This window comes from Pogona vitticeps, chromosome 4 (assembly GCF_051106095.1).
Source record: "Pogona vitticeps strain Pit_001003342236 chromosome 4, PviZW2.1, whole genome shotgun sequence".
NCBI lineage: Eukaryota > Metazoa > Chordata > Lepidosauria > Squamata > Agamidae > Pogona > Pogona vitticeps.
The window spans coordinates 32,102,554-32,122,354 of NC_135786.1; the positions used below are offsets into that span (position 1 = coordinate 32,102,554).

Here is a 19,801-nt window from a genome sequence, read left to right on the forward strand (position 1 = left end):
GGAGAAAGACAACAAAACAACACGGCAACTAACTCCCGGGAAAGCCGGGTAAAAGTTGGGAGGACGGAATGAAACTTCCTTAAGTGTCATTCAAAAGAAGGGGTGGGGGTGGGGGAGACTATTACATCCCACAACATGCCGTACCGACTGAGTTCGTCCCTTGCTTTTGCTGATCAAAGACGTATTAAAAAAAAAAACACCTCAGGATTGCCTTCGTTAAGTCAGCAGTAAAGCAATTGAATGAATCATGTCTATACCCTTCAGCTGACTGATTCTTTTTTTAAAGGACCTTTACAAGCTTTAATTTCTAAAGCTCCTCTCATCTTTCAAGAAATTGTGCCATATAGGTAGGTGCTTCTATTATTCTCATGGACGGCAATCCTGTCCACATTTTCCTGGAAATAAGCTTTGCTGAACCCAAGAAAATGCAAAACAAGCAAGCCGACAAATCTATTTTTCTCAGTGCAATTGCACTTATGCCCAACTACACATGCATAGGATTGAACTGTGAAACAACACCGGTATGCACAGTTCCTCATGATTAAAAGGACATATTTGAAATGTGTGAATTAAAATATATCCTAAGTCCTCATGGCCATAATCCAGGCAAAGTGATGCTGGCTTGTTTTTTTGGAACAAAGCCCCACAAAATTCAGTGGAACTGTCTTTCTGCTAACTAACCTTGTAGTTAGAGTCTTGAGTTCTAACAAACTCAGGAGAGCTTAGAGAAATGCATCCTGGGAGTTGTGCATGAAATAAAATAGTTTCATATAATTAAAAGAACTCTTTGTGATCCTGCCTAATACAATGAAGTATTCAAACAGGTATTTGATAAGAAAAGGAAAATTATAAGAAAAGGAAAATGGAAAGGGCCAGAAGAAAGTGTTTATGAGCTTCTTTATCTGTTTATTTTTAAGCTAGGAATACTTCCACAGAACTCAGTAGAGCTTAGAACGTTTGCTCTGGAAATACACCATTCCTCTTGACCAGAGTCTTGCTGAACATAATACATTGGCTGTGGGTGAATGTAATGGAACCCGGCGGCGCAGCAGCCATCTTTTAAGCAGCAAGGAGGGCCAATCTGGCACAAATGTAAAATGGGTTGCTTAAACTTTTCCTTGCTCTTTGCTCAGTTCTGAGTCCCCTCCCCCTCCTGCCCAGCCACCTGAGCTTTGGGATGGAGAAATGATGGGGAGCAAAATAAAGCAGGAAAATGGCAGATGCAGGGCCTGGCCTGCTATGAGGCAGAATCAGGCAGCTATCTCAGACAGCAGAAGTTAAGGGCCACCTAAGGAATATAGCAGCACATTCTGAGCCACTATCTTCTCCAAGTTAACCTGTTGCTCTCAGGTACAGTAGAAGAAGCTGTCTTGTCATCAGTGTTGAAATAAGATTCAACTGCTAATTTGAGCAGCTTTTATATAGGCTTAAGCTGCAGAAGGTTTCATGCTGGCCCCAAACAAATGGCAAAAAAGCTTAAGTTAGTACACCCCACAATTTCTCCATGTTATACCTCATCCTTCCAGTCCTGTTTTTCCTTTCTAAAACACATAACTGTTGGGGTTTTGTTATACACATTTGTTTCCAATTACATAATAACTATAATTGTAATTATTCATTTTTTAATTGTACCCTTCTTCCAGGAAGCTCAGTAGAGTGTGCAGTGCATTATTTCCAGACTGCCACCATCAGTTTCGTCTTCACAACAACTCTTACGTTTGGTTACGCTAGGCTGAAATATAACAAGGTTCGTACAATTTATGATTCACAATGAACTGAATGCAATGCATAGTCCACATATTATGGCCCACTGGGTAACCTATGCAATAGTTTAGGTTTTGTAGATCACAAGTTTTGCAGACTTCATACACTCCCTGTATGCCTTAGCATTAAAGATACAGGATGCAATCTTTCTAAGCTACAAGGATTCTGGTTGACCAGGGGGTTGGACTAGATGGCCTTATAGGTCCTTTCCAACTTCATTATTCTATGATCCTAATATTCTCTGGTTCTGAAGACCAGTCCTGGGTGAATCAAAACTTATATGATAGCTTTTTTAAAATTTGGAAGTTGGATCCACACTTCAGTTTACTTAAGTGTATGAAATTCTTTAGGTTTAAATAAGTCATGATTTAATTTGCTTTGATTTCAGTGAATCTATTCCTAACTAACATATTGACTCATGTGCAGCCCAAGCTTATTATGCTTGTTTGCCCAGAAACAAGTCTATCACTGAGCTCTGTGGGATATATTGTACAATTATATATTGTACAATTGTACAATTATAGCCAGGGGGAAAATTAATTTTCCATAGAAGGCAAACAAGTTTAGAATTGAGTCCATAATTCTAAATATATCCATCTTAAAGGAATGCACATTGATTTTATTGGCCTTCTGCCCATTAGCTTGTTTTTAGAGATCTGTCACCTCCCTTTTGTGATAGGAATATCACCCATACAGTTAGGTCCGGGTAGATCAGGATAAGTTGTTACACTGTTACAATAAAAGACTACAATATGCTTTTTTGTGGGAAAAACATTATTTATTGAAGGAAAAATTTTCCTTGGCTTTCTACGGAGGCTGCTGGTATAATTTAAACTTCCTTCCAATAAATATTTCACAAAGGACTACACACGTAAAAACATTTCCAGAACTGGTCCAGAGTATTAGCATTTTGATTATACGTCTTGAAATCTGGCAGTTTAGGGCCCTGTGAGTTCCAGTTCTGAAAGAAAGGCACAGTGAAAATAAAACAAGCAAATATACTCCTTATAAAATCAAGACATCTTCAAGTCTGAGGAAATAGGTTTGGCCTTTCTTGGTTCCCAGTTCAACCAACCCATTTGTATTGATGTATAGGTGTGGTTTGTAATCCAGAGAGTTGCAATCTCTGGAAGAGTCCATTGAAATCAATCTGTTAGTCTTAAAAGTACCCCAAGAGTTTGTTTGTTTGTTTATCTGTTCTTCTACATCACATATCTAACACCTATCTGACCAAACTGTATCCTGTCACATATTTATCCTTATGACAGATAGCTAACTGCCACTTGCTTTATATATCTCTCTGACTGACCGATTCTGATTAGTCAGAATGCTCCACTATGCAAATATCACATACCAGTCCTTCACATATGAACATATATGCACATGCATACACATACACACACACATACAGAGAGAGAGAGAGAGAGAGTTGTACAGCAATCCAGAGGAGGGCTATAATCTCTGCAAGATTCCATTTAAATAAATCTGTTAGTCCTGAAAGTAACTCAAGATTTTGTTTGTTCTTCTACATGTTATAACAAAGTAATATGGCTAACTCCTGAAAAACTGTGGAACTCAACATGTTTTCTCTAACCACACTCCCAATGACTATCTAAAATCTGTTTTCAGCTGTGTTGTTTCATTGTTTAAAAACAGTTCTAGAAGTTTTCATCTCCAGCAGGAGCAGATCCTTTGTAAAGCTGATGAGCCTAAATTGGCAATTCAAAAATAAGCCACTTCAAACTGCTTTGCATTACAACAGTGATAGCTGGCAACCATCTATTATTGCTTGGAAAACCCATCCTCTGCCCCATCTGTTGTTGTTAAATGCTTATGGCAACCCTATGAATGAGTCACTTCCAAAATGTCTTATAATTAATAGGTCAGCTCTTGCAAAATAAAAAATCATGGATTCCTTAAATGAATCCATCACATATTTGATCTTCTGATTTTCCTGCCGCCTTCAGCTTTTTCCAGCAGTATTGTCTTTTTCATCACGTCTCATTTTCTCATGGTGTTCTTAAAATACAACAGCTGCAAAGTCTACCTTCCTGGAAAGAGTTGCCTTAGTGGAGTGGCAGATGATTTCCACACCCCACTAATCAAAAAGTCTTAGCACTTTGATCTGCAATCCCAGGCACCAGGATACAGCTACCAGTACCTTTTACACACAGCAGTTAAAAAGACCTTGCTAGGCATTTTCACTGGAAGGGGAGGAAGCCTTGCATATTGAGGACTCAGGACTTTGCAGCCAGACACACGTAAGAACCTTCAATGTATTTAAATCACCAGCAACAAGCAACAACAGAATGAGTTTATTCTTATAACTGTAGTACATGGCAAAATGGCAGGCCTCTTTCTTGCTTTTTTACCCTTTTAGTATATGTGTATCCATTTCTGGCAGTGATTAGAGACTTCATATCCTTTACCTATAATTATTGTTAACAGTTTCACATAAAAGAACAGTTAACTGGTGTTACTAAAGAAATCTTCTCTATTAATACTTGAACCAAGGAGCAATAAATTTATTTCACTGCAGAGATCAACCTATTGTCTGCCTGGGGATTATGGGAGTTATAACCTAATGCATCTGGACGGCAACAGGCTGTGGAAGGCTGCCCACCTTCAGATCTAGGTCGGAAGAAGCAACATACGCCCCACATTCTCTGTTAGGAAGTCATTTTAACATCCAATGTACATTGGTTATTAGGTGCAAAAATGTCCCATTTGTGCACTTTATATTTTCTTAAACATGGAAAATAGGGAGTCACAGTTTTCGTTCCAAGCCCCCCACCAAAATAGTTAGCTTAGCTCCAATTTTTAAAAGTAGTTATTTTATTTTTATCAAACGTTATTACAATAGTTGTCTTTTAGTTTCCAAAAGATGAGCATAAAAGTTGGTTATACCACAAAAGTTGTGTAACTCTCTCCTCATTACAACTTAACTATAATGCAATTATACTTTCATTATTGGAAAAGGGGAATAAACTGCAAGTAAGTGATATTGCAGACTAGTTATTTGTGACATATGTCATTCATATTGTGGTCCTGGGCTATACTGGTAAGTATGAAGCATAAGGGATGCCCAGGCAGAATGCTCCACATTTGCCCCAGAACTCCCAGAAGGGAAAAAATACAACTATGTGTGCAACAACCCATTATATAAAAAGAAAAACCAAACAGGATACTGGCCCAAATGTTAGCATTCTGGATAACCTACCAGTATTTTTCATTATTTGGTGGCATACTTTTAACTCTCTGCTTTTAAGGGCAATGTACATGTGTGGTAAGTATCAATTATATATATCTTATTTATCAAGATACTGAACTTTCTTAGGCAGAAAGGAACCTACGTAAGCAGGCTCAGGACCATTCTTGCATGAGAGGGGTGTAGCATTTTGAAAACATAATCCTAGGATCCTGCCTGTTCCTCTCAACTTGCAGTTTTTCTGTCAAAAGCCATTGACTGTCATGGGAACAGGATCTGAGTTCTGCTTCCTGGGGTGTGTGACTTAATTATCTTCATTGTCAGGGCTGATGAATCTGGTTAGCACTTGAGGGAGGATGGTGCACAATTAGCTGCAGGCTAGGAAAGGTTTGAAAGAAGGGAGGTCTAGAAAAGGAGGGAGAAATAGACACACATACACCCTCCTCGCGCCCCTCCCACCTCTTTCTCGCAGGGAGGACAAAACTGAATGGATTGGACAATGCACAGTAGGCTGGAAGTGAAGTAGATCTTGAGCATTTCAACCTTTTTTCATCAACAAGTGACCTAAAGAGATTCAAGAGCCTCAGGCAGAAATAAAAGCTACTAATTAGAAATGTAGCTGTGGCAGGATTCCTCAGCCAGCAGGCTTTGGAGCTGGATTTCTAATGTGCAGCTTGATCCTGCACATGTTTCCTTGGAAAGAAATCTCACCGTGTTGAGAGAGTGTGGGGCTGGTTAGACTACTACTCCACATGCACTTAACATGCACAGAATTAGATTGTACATCTATTATGATACCATTCCCTTGATAAACTGGGGTTTTTGTTGTTTTGTTAGTAATGGTAAAAGCAGCTGTTTGATGGACACTGAGACAGAAAAAGACAGAGAAAGAATATAATTCTCTGAACATGAACAAACTAAAAGATGCCAGTGTTTTTTTGAGACAGCTCCAAGCAAGAAAGGTCTTGACAGACTCAAATAAGTTTAAATTAACCAGCTTGATCCATTGTGGAGGGAGGGGCATAATGCAAATGCCTTCTTTTAAAAATAGAATTAATTTGTATTACTCCTTGCAGTACTATAAAAAAATAACTTGCATAGTGTTAATTGCTGCAATATTCACAAAGTAACTTTTACTTTTTAGGTCTTTCTTTGGAAAAAAAATCTTATAAGAGATGAGATAGATAATGGCATGGAATTTTAGAATAAATGTCAATTCAAAATGCCTTTAAGATCCCTTTAAAAGTAATGGGGGAAAGCAACTAAAATATTACTCATTCCATTTTAAAAACATCTGCCATTCCTACTCATTACCTTGGTTTTGAAAGGTAACTTCTTTATACTGTCATGCAAAAAAGTTTATTAGACGAATCCCATAATTTGCAATTTATTACTTCCAAATGCTGTTTCTTTTAGCCTTGTTTCTTTGTCATGACAGTTCTGATTTGGGGGTGAATTTTTATTTTATTACCCCTTTCCATTGTTGGAACAGAGCCACCCATGCATGTATCAGATTATTTGAATTGGAGCAGGGGAATAGTCAGATTTGAGTGTGTTTCCCTTTTTGTCTTTCTAGATCTACGTGTTGATTGTCACTGTTGTGTTTCTTCCATCCTTCTTCTCAACTTCATTTTCTGCTACTGCTTCCTCCTTTTCATCTCAACTAGTGTGAGACAGAATTACAGGTGATTTGTCCCCAATTTTGCAGAAATTGCAGCACCATTGATAGACTTGACAAAAAAAATGGGTGGCCTACAAAATTAGATGGAGAAAACAAGAGCAAATTGCCTTTGAGTGCTTGAAGCAAGTATTAAATGAACTACCTAGCAGATATGCACCCAATTTTGAGTTACCCTTTATCGTACAGATAGATGCCTTGGATCGTGGGATAGGAGCAGTATTGTCCCAAGAGAGATAAGGGATAGAGTATCCAGTCATGTACCCCCGGAGAGCAAAGGTATGCTACTGTACAGAAAGAAGCTTTGGCGGCCAAATGGGTCATTCAGACCCTCCGATACTACCTATCGGGGGCGCCCTTTATTTTGATGACTGATCACACTCCTCTCCAGTGGTTAAATCAAATGAAAGACACCAATCCAAAGTTGACCTGTTGATACTTGAACCTCCAAACTCCGAGGTACAAGAAAGGCAATGCTCATGCTAATACTGATTATTTTTCCCAACAGGGAAAGTGGGAAGAAGTGCAGAAAGAAGACAAGACAGCTCACTCGTTGTTGGGGGGCATGTGAAGAACGAGTGAATGAGAGTGTGACGTCTGTTGTGATAGAGCCTGTGATGGAGGAGATGGAGGGCGAAGACATGAGGGAGATTGAGGGAAAAGCAGCGTTAGAGGTGGGAAAGAGCGAGATTGAAGAAGAAACAGTGATAAAGGCGGGAAAGGGTGAAACAGTATCAGAGGAGAAAAGAGGGAAGGTAGAGATTTGTTTGTTTGAGGAGAGCGTGAAAGGAAAGGGGGAGGAGCAACAACTGTCAGTGTGGGAGGAAAGTATAAATGAGCAAGGGGAACGTTGGTTTGGGCAGAATCGAAAAGCAAGATGAGAAAGAAGGAGGAAGAGATACGTATAGAGTCGGAATGCAAGAAAGCACAAGAGTTGTTGAAAGATTTCCCCAATTTGAAGGTGGGCGGCCTGTTGCCACGCTCTGTGAATAAAGCTGAAGGGGAAGTAGAGTTCGAAACCCAGGAGTGGACAGTTATCGTCTTTCTGAGGGGCCAGGGACGAGGAAGACAAGTAATCCATCTCAATGCGAGATACTACACACCACCAAGAGAAGGCGACTGGGTGGAGCATCCATGTTGCGGTACCGTATGCACGGTGCAGAGTGCCCCTCTCCAGAAATTTACGGACCAAGAGCGATTTGCCCGAGCACCCCAGTAGACTCATTGAACTTTGGGAGAGAGTTTGTATCTCCAAGTTATGGCCTGTTGCCTGAATTAACATGTTTTGACCCAATTATGAATATTGTTGACAGTTGTGGAACTAATAAAGACAAAGACATGAGTACAGTCAAAATGTCTTCAGCTTTATTTCCCGCTCAAAAAGAGGAGTTGCCTAAGGTAGAAGCAGAACCCGATGACAGGAACTTTGATTGGAATGTGGAAATGTAAAAAACCTGAGAAACAAGGAACTAGAAGAGGGAGCAGTTTTGGAGGGAGAAGAAAGGGATAAAAAGGGAGGAGAGTCAGGGAGGATGGAAGCAGTAACGATGGTGGAAGAATGTTGGGTGTCAGAGGATACCAAGGAAGATGAGGAAGGTGGGTAGAAATAGCAAAAGAAGACCTGTGGTCAGGATAATGGCTAACTCTGAAGTAGCTTAAAAAGGTAGAACAAAGTGGAAAGAAAAGCTGGTTAAGAAAGCCCCCATACTAGGGAAAGGAGGGAAAAGAAGGGAGGAGGAAAGAGAGGGAAAGGTTTGCTCATTAAGACAATTATCAAGAGAACAGGCCGTGCTCAGGTTCCCCTGGGAACAATTGTGGGAAGACCCAATTTCTAGCCAGAATCTGCAAAGACCTGGGCCACAGGATTTGGGAACCAAGTGTGGGGTGGATTTTCCACAAATGACACCATTTATAAATGTTGATGTGACTTCCACACCTATGGTGGAGAATCCACTTACGGTGGTGTTGCCTGTTTAATGTTTAGTTAAAGATGATGAGAAGGATGGAAAGTGTTTTAAAAGAACCATGGAACCTAAAAAGGGAAGCTTAAAGTTTATATTTTGTTAAAGAAGAAAAATAATTGGCACATACTGAAATTAATAAACATTTGGATATTGAAATGGAGTCTGTGTCTGGTGATGTTCAGAAGAAAGAGAGCTCAGGAGAGGGAGCGGGCTTGTCAGAGTCCCACAACTAGACAGAACAAAAGATTTGGAAACACAGAAGCCAGATTTGGAGGATCCTCAGTTTATAAAGACTTACCTTCCTGCATTATCCTTAATTTTAATTTGTACTTACCTGTCAATATCCAGAATGCTTTTTTAATTTATGTCATTATGAACGTAGTGCCAGGCCATTCAGTTTTGCCAATAAAAACAACACCCAAGCAATCGTAACATAAGCTACCTGACAACAAATGTTCTCTGGACACTGTACAGAACATTAACAAGACAGTGATAAACAACTAGAGACAGCCCATCACACATGAAAGCACATGAACCACTCAACCAGCTAGCTTAAGAGACCGGATCAGCCAGTAGATCTTTGGGTGATTTACAATAAATTAGCAAGAGTTTCTAATTCCAAACTGGTGAACAATAGCAATGTAAAAGTACTCCCCACCCACCCCAGTAAATCAGGCTGCTTAAATGAAAAGAATGCTCTGGGTAATCAGGATTGGGTTTCAGCATGAAATAATAGAGAGCTGAGTTCAGTTCTGGTATTGGAAAGAATTTCCTAAATTCAGAATGTACTTGAGAAATCTGTTCTCTAATTCTAAATCTGCAGTCCTATGTAATGTATACCTGGGAATAAGTCCTATTGAACTCAGTGAAATTTATTTACAAGTAGACATGAATATGAATGTGCTATTAAGTACATGTATTTTACAGCTGGCTGTTATTCATGGACTTTTGAGCAAAGCAAGAACAAAACTGGGGCGCATAAAGTCCGTCTGCCCCTGACCCAGCACTGTAATTTAGGGGGTGCATTATAAGGTTTTAAGTTTTTAAAAATCTTTCTCTGTTTTGAGCTGGGAGGAGACAATTGTACTTCGAACTAAAACAGCAGCTGCTCTCAACTCCATCACAGCAAGAGACACTAAAGAGTGTATCTATTCTACACTGTTCCAGTAGTCCTGTAACATTTTTATTGGCAAGGCTCCCCTCCCCCACTAAGGAATACTTAGATTTGTACTGTAGTTGGGTGAGATGTTTATAATTCCCTGCTAAAAAGCTCTAGTGCATTTTCCTTAATTACACCAATAGACCATCCTAGCACAGAAATTCTAACGCCTTCATTAAACTACAAAGTCCAGGCTTCTCCAAGATGGAACCATGAGAGGTAACGTGACATCAGATGTCTGTAATGGGGTAAATATATTCCTGCACTTTACCATGAAAAGATCTATGCAACTAGTATCTTGTTCTCTGAAATCAAATGCTTGTGTTGCTGGCTCTCTTACTGACACACTCAAGGGCTTACTCAGAGTGAGGGCTTGTGTGTACATGAGCCTACATGCATTCTCCAGTATAGCAGTGATGGGAAACTTCACCAGGTCTGAGGAACAATGTTCTTTCTCTGGAATTCTTCAGGAATCGCATGAAAAATTCCAAAAAGGAAAGGAGTTGGCGCGCATAGCTTGACAGATGCCACATGGGAGAGAATTGCTCTAATACCAGACATATTATCTGATTCAATATGAAAAGAGTGTCTTATCAACTTTTTCAATGGTCGGGAAAATCGAAATATACATTGTCTTATGTTGTTGTTAAACCACGGGGGTGGGTGTTGTTGTTATGTGCTGTCAAGTCACCTCCAACGTACGGTGGTCCTATGAACAGGCGACCTCTAAAATGTCCTATTGTTAAAGCCCTGTTCAACTCTTGCAAACTCAAGGCTGTGGCTTCCTTTCTGGAGTAAATCCATCTCATATTTGGTCTTCCTCGTTTCCTGCTGCCTTCAACTTTTCCTGACATTCTTGTCTTTTCCAATGAGTCTTGTCTTATCTTTGTATGTCTGATCTTGTCATGATGCACCCAAAGGACAAAAGCCTTGGTTTTCTCATTTTTGTCTCTGGAGAGAATTCAGACTTGATTTGATCTAGGACCCACTTATTTGTCCCTTAGTAGTCAAACAAATCATTTAGCCAACTTGTAGCCCCCAAGGCAACCCAGAGGTCTCCCATTTTTAAAAGGCACTTAAAGTTCATTTCCTATTTTTATTTTTGCTAAAGTAGTGGCAGTTTTTGTTTGACAAGCCATGAAGATATCTCTAAGACCCTTCACTCTCCACATTAAAAAAAAAAAATCAAACAGAAAGTGTCCTGATTCCATGTTTCTAAAGGTCACAACCAGATCAATGCAGGCCACAAGAGGGGCTAAATGCAACTGGGCCCCGACCCCCTCAAGGTCCTTGCCCCAACTAGTATCGGAGCACAGTGGGAATTTCCTGGTGTCAAGTCCCATTGTTGTTGTTTTTAATCTGAGTACTTTGCTTATTTGTAAGTTAATCACAACACTAAAAATAAAACACAAAAAGGGCACATCCACAGAAACTGCAGGAAGAGAAGGAAAGATTCCTGGAAGGGTAGCCCTGTTACTGTGAGCCTGTTGGAGGAAAACCAGTTTTCTCCAACTAGTATGTCAGATCCAAAGTATAACAGAATCCCAAAACAATGCTGGAAGGAATTGTATAGACATTCCTATAGAATCTTCACCATCAAAGAAGGGGATATGATGAAGTGGACTGCCCTCTCCGGAAAGCTTGTAAAAGGTGCTTGTCTTTAGGATGCTGGAAGATTCCCCATTGTCCACCCCAAGATATGCTTGGCTGCTGCTATCTCTCCCTCATCATGCCACCTTCTATCCCTCTTTCACTTCAGAATTGTTTGCAGCTAACTGTACCACAACAGCTCAAGCAAACTCATTGAAATGCTAACAACAATAACAAGATTCTAGCAACAAGAGACCTTATGGGGGAGGGAAAACCATAGTTTAGGAGAGTGGTTAAGCTGCTCTCTGCAAAAGGAAACTGGCTGGCTGATAAGAAGGGGTCTTTAGAGCTGTCTTTATGGCTCTTAAACCTTCAACAGCTGCACAAGATGTCAAGGGGGGGGAATAGGCTGCTTCCACCCTGCCCCCACTCAACACTCTCCCACTTCTGGGTAAAATGGTTCCCACAAGGTTTTGGTCTGTTCTGTCACAAATATGTAGGGAGTGTATCTCCTGAAATTATCTGCCTTGAGAAATAAGTCATTTTGCTTGGATATTGAAAAATCTGTTTCACAGAGGGGCAGTTCTGTGGAGAAATACATAACATGTACTTATTAGGAACTCCAAAGACACAACAGTGGCTGATAACTGGCAATATTACAAGCCACAATGGCTTGTATACTGCAGTTCTAGTCCTAGGCAAGTCCTGGAACTTGAAATCCAAAAAATAACTTTGCCAAGATACGTCCTTCTGTTTACCAGCTGCTGAGTCACCATCTGAAATGTTGGGGGCCTATGCTTTCTATCCCGGAGCATCCTTGGGTTTCCCAGAAGGTAAGCCACCCTGTGCAGACACTTATTTTTCTTTTCTTGTTAAATAAATGGTCCTAATTAGTAAATATTTCATCCAGTGACAAATCCTACTGAAAATCTTTTCAAGCCCTTGCTAAGTCAGAGGACCTCTAAAAAATCTGAGATAAAAATTAACATGGTGGAATGTACACATCACAAGGATTCACATTTTAAAATGAATCCACTGTTAATTCCATTGTAATAATCTTGTTTCAAGAACTTGAAATTGTTGGAGTACAGCACCCAAAATCCCCAGCATGCTGGCAATGGCATGCTGGCTGGAGATTCTGGGTGTCATAATCCAAAATGCCGTTTGCCTAAAATCTGGTTGCTCTTAATTCAACACATCAGGACTGCACCATTTAACACTGCCCTTTTATCGGTGAAACACATATTGTAGTGATTGTTTTATAGTCTAGTTACAAAGACACAAACATATGTGAAAGCTTTCTAGGCCTGCAGATCTGTTCGTTTCGCAAGATATGCATTTTTTAAAAAAACAACATTAAGAGAAGGGGGCAAGTAACTGGATTTTATGTTTAGGTCAGCTTCATGCTGGTCTTAAGATCAAGTGAAGACAAAGGATCTTTAGACTCTCAAACTCAGCTCATATGTATTAGATTTCTATACAATTTATATAGAAATTGCATGGTACCCTCTGAAAATATCTTGCTTCATGCAAATGCTGGTTCTGCTACTTTGACAATTTGGAGAAAACATTTCAAGGCAAAACCAATTATTTACTGGATGTTCTGACCTGTTGTGAGATTCAGAGCAATGACATGATGACATCAGACAGGCTTCCCCACCAGCACTGCCATCTTGCGTTTGCTCATTTGTTGTTTTGTCTCCCATCAGCCTGCTAGATAATCATCCCCCTGAATGTTCTCTGTTTGCTTTCTGACCTCTTGCTGCTAAGGAGATATTGGGTAAAAGAAACAGTAGAGTTGCCAGTTAATCAATGACCCTGGAGGAAGATGGAAGAGTGGGCTAAGAGATATTTGATGGAAGTCTTTCAGATGTCCTATGATTTAAGCTGTTGCCTTATATATGTGGTTGGACTACAACTCACATCATTTCCCAGACAACACGGTCATATTGGTTAAGGATGACTGGTTCTGCTGAGAAGACAATGAAGCCAGGAACAATTCAAAACCCAGCCAAGCCCAAACAGGCATGTAATATTAAACATTACAGAAAAGATGCATGATTTCAGTGCCTCCAGATATAGTGATGGCCCATCATGTGGATGCCTTTAAAACAGCATTAAACAAATGTATAGAGGAGAGATCCATAAACAGATATTAGCTATGAAAGCTAAGCAAAACTCTTTAAAGGCAACATGCTTTTGATCAGTATTTGCCTCAGGTAGGACTGTTATCTTAATGAGCTGATACTTTGCTGTTATGTGTCATCAAATCACTTTCAAGGTATGGGGACCCTGTGAATTAATGACCTCCAAAAGACCTTATCCTCTTGGAAATGTCATTTTGGACTACAGCTCTCAAACTCCTCCAAGCAGCAAATGGGATTAAGGATCAAAAAAGTGAATGTTTCCAAGCTGTGGTTTATCGTATTAGGTTTTTGTGAGCTAGAATACGTTAAATTGCACAGTTATTCTTCCTCTGTAGACAGTAATGGGTTAGGCAGCAAAGCCAGACAGTAATGATATGGAAGAACTACAATTTGTAACAATTCTACAGAAGGCTCAGGATTGGAAATGTGATTGGTTTGGATTGCTGGGGGATTCTGGGAGTTGTAGTCCAAAACACAATTGTTTTCGAAGTTCTATTAAGATTCTGAGGAAAATGACCAGCTACACATGCCCCTCTTTACAAGAATGTGTTACAACTAACCACACGGGAAAAGCCCATTAAAATTGTTCTGACCTGAAAGAAAGAAAAACACTCTGGAAGCAAAAAAAATAAATAAATAAATAAAAAAAATAAAAAGGTGGAGCGATTCAAATAAGTCTTTGTGTCATGTGGTCAGTAAAAATACTTTGAATTTGACCATTTTATAAGTGAAGCAAAATCTGCAGTATTTGACAGCCTCTTTCAAGTCCCAGTCCAACACTATCATCATCATCTTTGAACTGCACAGCTAGAAGAACCCTATGGATCATTGAGTCCAGCCCCTGTCAAGGAGGTGCAGTGAGTAATCAAACTCCCAACTTCTGGCTCCACACTGGCTGTCACTGCAATCACCCCAGTCATTCAACACCATTCTAAACTTAAGCCTAAATATTTTTTCTAGCACTCAGGAAGAGTTCCTTTAAATCAGCGCTTAATTCTTTTATCATGTTTAGTCTGCAAACACATGCCCATTTAAATCCCATCAGTTTGAACCACTTTTCATATTGTTTTTGTTAACACATACCATGACCTACTTCACACAGTAAAGGCTGCAAAGGTAGCTTCTTTTATTAAGCTTTGCAGAAGACCCCGAAGAGCAATCACAGCTGGATGCAGCTGATAAGAGCTTCCTCCAGCAAATGAACCATTCACACTCTAGATGCATAGACTAATACCAGGTAAAAATGAATTCATCAAGATTGCCACCTCTGTGGATTAATTTGACTTTGTACTAATAGCAGGGTTTCATATGTAAGAGGACTGAAGAAACTTGTTACATACTGTATCTAGTACGGTTGTTCCAGGGTAGTTCATGGAGATATAAATTTATGAAGTGGGGAGAATTTTAAATATGTCAACTGTTTTGATAACTTTAAAAAAATTTAAAACTATCTGTCACTTTTCTATCCTACTTTTTTTGCAAACAACCCAGTGACTAGCCTAGACAGCTAGAGTTCTAATCAAAAACTGTAACCATTATATAAAACTGTTCCACTAATAGTAAATGCTAATGGTTTTTAACAAATATATTGAAATTGGTTTTTAAAAAATATATTGAAATCAATTTGTAAGATATAGTTATAAATGAAAATCTTAAACACTAGATTAAGAGACTTGTGCATATTTGTGTTAACTTATAAATTTATCAGCTTGCCAAGTTGTCTTTGTTAAAAAATATATATAATTTCTTAAATTCAGTGACATCAAGAAATATTGGGGTGGTGGATGACAACAATAAATTTTAAAGGGGAAAAAATTAAATTTGCACAGACAAATCCACACCAATACTTTTTTTTAATCTTTCACACATATATATCCATTTTTTTTGTTCTAGAAACTGGATGCAGCTGTTCCAGAATCAACACCAATTGTTAAGCAAACCCTTTATCTCCAGCCACCCAAACAACAATCATTTCCATAACTCAAAAACTAGAAAGCAGGGTTACCTGTATTGTTACTTGCCTTAGTTTGGAACTCTTTAGATTTTAAAGTATTTTCTTCCTCCGTACATCTTCCATGGCCAATGAAATAATGTATTTAGATGTTAAATCCCAATACATTCCTGTGGATCCTTATAAACTAGGAATACCTACATAAATTCTTGTGTCCACCAACTGGTAGTGTCCAACATCTGCTCACAATAACAGCTTGGCCTACCCAGGAAACAGACACACTGAGAAATCATTAGGACTGAAAGAAAAGCCCTGTTAGATTAGGCTTAAGGCCTCATCTAAACCAACATGTGTACATAGTGGCCAATATCAGCTGCTGATGTTTTTTAAAAAAGCTGGGTGGAGGAACACCTTACTTCAAACAGTCAGCACAATGAGGACAAAAGCATTGTTTCCTCACCGGCCCACCTACTTCTGCCAAATTTTCATCAGGCAAGACTCCTTCCTCCTCCCCCTTGGCTAATGATTTGGCTGTTCCAAACAAACTCATTGTTCCCTAAGGTCCTTAATGAGCAGATCAGTAAACAGGAAGTTTACTAAGGAAATGCACATTTTTTTCATTGTTATGTCCCTTCAAATCAGAAATGACTTATAGCGACTTTAACAGGGCTTTTAAGGTGAGATATTCAGTGAGCCTCCATGGCTCAATGGGGATTTGAACCCAGACCTCCTGAGTCCTATTTATCATTCTATCCCCCACACCACTTCTTCTTAGTATATTCAAAAAAGAGTAGCCCCTTAGGGTGTGACTTTTGTGTCTCCAGACAAAGACTCTTTTTCTGCTGCAGCAGCACAGAAATGCAACACATTAGTTTTTACTTCCGAGAAGATGGAGGGAACCCTGTGTCTAATGGTTTTCTTTTTCTCATCCAGCCCTTGAGACTGTGATATAGATGCTTTTTTTTTCATTAGTTAAATTTATTACCCATTTTTCCTTCAATGAGTACAAGATAGCTTGCATAGCTCCTCTTTCCTCTTCATTGCCACAATAATCCTACTGGGTAGGGAAGAGGAGAGAAAGTATGGTTGACCCAGGTTCACCCATTAAGTGTCACACCTCCCAAGCCTCAGTTATGCCCTCTAACCATTTCAGCACACTGCTGTCGTAATAGAAAGAGCTACCGTCTCCCATTTCCATCTCTGTGTCCTCTTCCATGAAGTCGGCTATGCAAACCTCCCTATTGCTGTTTGTCTAAGCATTTTACTTCTTCAGTTCCTTCCTTTAAGAGTGCCATAAATGTCAGCCTTTTTAAAACCACAGTAGTTCTACCACATCCACTCCTCTGATGTAGCTTCTAATCCGTCCATAGTATGAATATCCTTACTTTCCTAAACCCACCCACCCCCGCCTTGTCATCCTCCTCAACAAGACTGAGGTTAAATTACAGTATTAAATTTATTCCCTGCAGGATGGTAAAGTGATGGGAGCAAGGTCACTTTCCTTTCCTATAGTGAGGCTGGTTTTTACAGGCACAGGAGCAGGGCAGGAAAAAGAGGTGGCAGCCCTATTCATTTCCCCTTCTAATCCAGGCCCTGTCTAATGCAAATTTTTAGCCCTTAGGCAAGGATAGTGTTGTATTGTACTGTTCCAGGCATCACTACTGATATTAACATAAAATCTCTTAACATAACAATTACTCCTTAAGTTACTTTGTTATACTATATAGGTAATAAGTCAGTGCATTCTCACCATCTTTTCATTGCCCATTTGTGAAGAAAATTGACTTTGTACATATCATTATCAGAACATCAACACTGCACAAACTAAATATTATAAAAAACCAAAAGATACCCATTATTTGGGGATTATTTCTCCCCCCCCCCAATCTGCCTTGCATTGTTTTTCTGCTGGCTAGAAATTTATACCTTTAAACTTCTAGAGTAGACTGCCGATTTAAAGGTATGCCCTCCAGATATAGATAAGACTCCAATTCTCATCAGCCCCACCCAGTCACAGATGAGAGATCATGGGAGTTGCGATACATAAAGATTCCTCACCCTGGATGATAGGTATCTCCTTAATTTTAAATTCAAGATATGTAATTAAGGGTTCTCTCTTTTGCATACTTACCTGACAGTAGGCCTGGAGTTGTTAAGAGTATTAAGCAGGGAGTGAGAATAGGTGGGTTCAAATGCCTGACTGGCCTTTAATCTCACTGGATGACCTTGAGGCAGCCATTATCTCTGACCCTGACCCACCTCCTAGTGCTGTTGTACAGATAGAAATGGGAAGGAGGACCATGTGCACTATCATGCATGCCAGAGGAAATCCGTACGGGATATAAGTTTAACCAACAAATGTTTTATAGTAGCCAGGCAAAGGATTTCATCATTAGGCTATGATCCTATACAGTATATACTTTCTAAGAGTAAATCCTATTGAATTCAATGGGAGTTACTTCTAAGAAAGAAGTTATATTTGTGCATTTTGTTTTCTTTTTGTTTCTTCTCATTACTTAACTGAAAATTCTGTTGGAAAAAAATCATGGGTAAGCACAAAAAAAAGTTACAATCAGCCCTGCAGGAACCATACAGAGATAGAAGTAACAAAAATCTTAGCACAAATTCTACCTTCAGTGAGAGCGAGCTAGTGTGTGGGCAGAGGTCCTTTGGCCAAGGGATCCTGTTAAAAACTAGTTACTGACCAGAGGTGGACACACAGAGCTTTGCTAGTTTCACAGAAAATAATAGCCTTATTCCAACCCTCCTCAAGAACAGAGATTGAGAAAGTTAACTTGTTTGGATGACAGGTCCCAGAATCCTTACTGTCTGGGGGATTCTCGGAAATATAATTCAACAACCTAACTTTCAAAAAAGTAAATGTTAAGGCATTGGCACAATTCAGATATGTAATGATGACTGGACAAAATGTGTTGTGTACTGTCAAAAGGAATTGACTTATAGAGACTGTAACAGACGTTCAAGATAAGTGAAACATTTAAGGAGTGGTTTTACCAGTTCCAACCATCCCAGTTAATTCTCCCAAGTCCTAGTTTCTCACTCTGTCCACTACACCACATTGTGTATCTTGTGCCTAGGTAGAAAGCACCAAACCCAATGGTATTTTAAGTGCTATACTGTTCATTCAAAGCTGCAATCCTATTCAGTCCTATCAGTGTGACTTGTTTCTGATGCACACTGGGTTGACTTACTAGTTCTAGCAATTTTGGAAAAACTTTAGCCTTAGTCAAGCGTCATTTAATAGGGTGCTATGAACACTCTTAGAAGGGTGTCCCTGTCTGTCTGCTGCAGTGTTTTTCATGGTTACAACACTGAGAGGAAAAGATTCTTGCTTGCCTGTAGTCTTGACATAATGTACATGCACAAGAACTCTGGAAAACTGAGGTTCTTGCTCATATGAAGGGGTGCTGATAAGTACTGAGACTTTCCCAGAAAAAATTGAGCTAGGAAGCTGTAACTGCCATGCTATTCTACATATTCCCCCAGGAAGTCAATGCACTTGCGACATCTGTCCTGCAGCTTAAATCCCTGCAAATATAATTCTTCCACCTGCCTGTTGTAACCTCTCATTTGCAGCATTAGTTGCCTCCAGAATACTCCCTAATCGTTGTCCCTTTAGGTGTTTTTTGAGTTTGGGGAGCAGATAATAGTCAGAAGGAGCCAGGTCGGAAGAATAGGGTGGATGGGGCATCACTTGAAAACCTAAGGATGTCAGTTTTGCCTTTGTTTCACCTGCACTGTGTGACGAGGCATTGTCATGTAACAGGATGACACCTTTGGAGAGCTTTCCTTGATGTTTTGCCCCAACTTTGTCAATAAAGCACAGTAATATTTTGCATTGATGATTGAACCCTGTTGGAGGTAGTCCACCAGCAGAACTCCCTTCTTATCCCAAAAACTGTTGACATTTGCTTCTGCATCAACCTTTGCCCTCGGAACGTCTTTGGCCTGGGGGAATCACTGTGCTTCCATTTCTTAGACTGTTCCTTCATCTCAGGATCATAACAGTAGATCCCTGTCTCATCACCAGTTACCAGTTTGCCCAGGAAATCTGACTCATTTCTTGTAAAATGTTCCAAAACAGCCACCAATGACTTCACACGTTTCCTCTTTTGTTCGGCTATCAAGTTTGAGGATCCACTTTGCTGCCAGTTTTCTCTTTTCCAAGTCATTGTGGATAATGACACCAACTCTCTCACGTGATATTCTCAGATCTATAGCAATACTTTTGGCTGATATTCGGCAGTCATCCATGATCATGTCATGGATGGCTTTCACATTTGCAGGCACAGAGACAGAAACAGGCCTTCCACTGGGTT

General features: G+C 39.7%; 1 long non-coding RNA gene across 1 annotated transcript; it reads left to right on the forward strand.

Annotated features, from left to right (window-relative positions):
* The first annotated feature begins 1,775 nt into the window (after positions 1 to 1,775).
* LOC140706532 (uncharacterized) lies at positions 1,776 to 14,119 on the forward strand. The gene is made up of 2 exons (XR_013545051.1): positions 1,776 to 6,929; positions 7,159 to 14,119. It is a non-coding gene; the product is annotated as an uncharacterized LOC140706532 (long non-coding RNA).
* The last annotated feature ends 5,682 nt before the right edge of the window (positions 14,120 to 19,801 follow it).